Source organism: Furipterus horrens, unplaced genomic scaffold, assembly GCF_987537825.1.
Source record: "Furipterus horrens unplaced genomic scaffold, mFurHor1.1.pri manual_scaffold_5, whole genome shotgun sequence".
Taxonomy (NCBI): domain Eukaryota; kingdom Metazoa; phylum Chordata; class Mammalia; order Chiroptera; family Furipteridae; genus Furipterus; species Furipterus horrens.
In genome coordinates this window covers 65387343-65390209 of record NW_028327175.1, presented here as the reverse complement: position 1 = coordinate 65390209, position 2867 = coordinate 65387343, and the positions used below count along the sequence as shown (strand labels likewise).

The following is a 2867-nucleotide window of genomic DNA, read 5'->3' as shown; positions in this document are numbered from 1 at the left end:
TTTATGGTAGCTGCAGTCAGACACAAATCTGTTAGGTCCTGTGCTAGAGTAAGGCAGCAGTGAAATGATACCACATAGATGTCGGCCATAAACCAAGTGTCTGTATCAGGAATGTTAGCAAGTTCCAATGCTCTTGTCAACTCTAACAATTTGATAGCTACCTGGAGTGTTCTCATAAGGCTTCCAGTACTCCGAGGGGGGAAAATTTCAAAATATGTACGAATAGGGAAGTGGTAGCACATGCCACAGAGTTGTCATTTCTTCTCTGGGAGCTAAGGTAATAAAACCTGGAGAGAAAACAAAGCTTCCATGGAAAAGACAGGCATTACCTGATATTCCAGGAGACCAGAGGAAGGAAGTCAAAGGCAGCATGCATCACACTGCAGAGCCACAGGAAAGGGTGGTCTGCTCTTTGGCGTCCTGCCTATTCTCTACCAAATGCGGGTGGCCCTCCACAGAAAACTTTGTTCAAAAATACCAACATAGAAGCTGTGTGACGTGCAACTGGTATGTCAAAATAAAAGGAGGCAGCTAAAATTCCAGCTGTGTACTCATGGGAAGAATTAAAAACTGCTGCTTTAAATTAAAGATGTTCAATTCGTAAACATACAGTCCAAAGGAAAGAACATGTATTCTGGCTTCTTTAGTGTCCAGTCTCCAAAGAGCAGCCCCTATGTGTTTTTTGAAAATGCAATCTGGAGGTTCTCTTACATCAACCGCTTAAGAGTCACGCTGTAAGAAGCAACAGCCTCTCTTCTTCCTCTCCATCATCCATTAGGCAGCCGCAAAGCAGCAACCATGCGTGAATGTATCTCCATCCACGTTGGCCAGGCTGGTGTCCAGATCGGCAACGCCTGCTGGGAGCTCTACTGCCTAGAACATGGCATCCAGCCTGATGGCCAGATGCCAAGTGACAAGACCATTGTGGGGGGAGATGACTCCTTCAACACCTTCTTCAGTGAGATAGGTGCTGGCAAGCACATGCCCAGGGCAGTGTTTGTAGACCTGGAACCCACAGTCATTGATGAAGTTCGCACTGGTACCTACTGCCAGCTCTTCCACCCTGAGCAGCTGATCACAGGCAAGGAAGATGCTGCCAATAACTATGCCCGTGGACACTACACCATTGGCAAGGAGATCATTGACCTTGTCCTGGACCGAATTCGGAAACTGGCTGACCAGTGCACAGGTCTTCAGGGCTTCTTGGTTTTCCACAGCTTTGGTGGGGGAACTGGTTCTGGGTTCACCTCCCTGCTGATGGAGCGTCTCTCTGTCGATTATGGCAATAAGTCCAAGCTGGAGTTCTCCATTTACCCAGCCACCCAGGTTTTCACAGCTGTAATTGAACCCTACAACTCCATCCTCACCATCCACACCACCCTGGAGCACTCTGATTGTGCCTTCATGGTTGACAATGAGACCATCTATGACATCTGTCGTAGAAACCTCGATATTGAGCGCCCAACCTACACTAACTTGAATAGGTTGATAGGTCAAATTGTGTCCTCCATCACTGCTTCCGTCAGGTTTGATGGAGCCCTGAATGTCGATCTGACTGAATTCCAGACCAACCTGGTGCCCTATCCCCGCATCCACTTCCCTCTTGCCACATATGCCCCTGTCATCTCTGCTGAGAAAGCCTACCATGAACAGCTTTCTGTAGCAGAGATCACCAATGCGTGCTTTGAGCCAGCAAACCAGATGGTGAAATGTGACCCTCGCCACGGTAAATACATGGCTTGCTGCCTGTTGTACCGTGGTGTTGTGGTTCCCAAAGATGTCAATGCTGCCATTGCCACATCAAGACCAAGCGAACCATCCAGGTTGTGGAGTGGTGCCCCTCTGGCTTCAAAGTTGGCATTAATTACCAGCCTCCCACTGTGGTGCCTGGTGGAGACCTGGCCAAAGTACAGCGAGCTGTGTGCATGCTGAGCAACACTGCAGGTATTGCTGAGGCCTGGGCTCGCCTGGATCACAAGTTTGACCTGATGTACGCCAAGTGTGCTTTTGTCCACTGGTACGTGGGTGAGGGCATGGAGGAAGGAGAGTTTTCTGAGGCCCGTGAGGACATGGCTGCCCTAGAGAAGGATTATGAGGAGGTTGGTGTGGATTCTGTTGAAGGAGAGGGTGAGGAAGAAGGAGAGGAATACTAAAGTTAAAACGTCAACGGTGCTGCTTTTACAGGGAAACTTATTCTGTTTCAAACATGAAAAGTTGTGGTCTGATCAGTTAACTTGTATGTAGCAGTGTATACTCATACAATTACTGGCCTATGCTTTAAAACATGAAGCTTTGTTACAGACCCAGCTAGTCCACTTCTCTGAAGGGTTTGAATAAAGTATTCCCTGTCTTAAAAAAAAAAAAAAAAAAGAAAATGCAATCTGATTGTGTTTCACGTTGCTTAAAACCCTTTATTTATTCTCATCTTACTCCAGAATGAAGTCCAAAATCCTAACACAAGCTGGCCTGGCCCTTGCCTGCTTTTCCGCCTCCAATGGCACAGCATCCTGCCTCACTCTCTTTCCAGTTTGGCCTCTATTCAGTGTCCCTGCCTTCATGCACTTGTGTCTCAGGCACTGTGGTAAGCACATTGCATACACCTTTTATTAAATCCTCTCAAAACCTTATAGGGTAGGTGCAGTTATCATCTCTACAAGAGAAGTGCCTTGTCATGGAAAAGGCAAGTGTGGTGCCTAATGAAAGGTTTCACTACATGTATTTCAACTAAAGCCTTCTACAACAAAGCTTTACCAAAAAAATGGAAGAATTTTGTTTTTAGATCACAAGCAAGCACTAGTCTCATTATTTAGTACACTTTTAAAAATTAACTTAGCTATAAAAGTACAATAATGCCCCCATTTAATTCA

At 46.3% G+C, this 2867-nt stretch overlaps 1 pseudogene; it reads left to right on the top strand.

Moving 5' to 3' along the window:
* The first annotated feature begins 736 nt into the window (after positions 1-736).
* Positions 737-2356, top strand: LOC150008744 (tubulin alpha-1A chain-like; annotated as a pseudogene).
* The last annotated feature ends 511 nt before the right edge of the window (positions 2357-2867 follow it).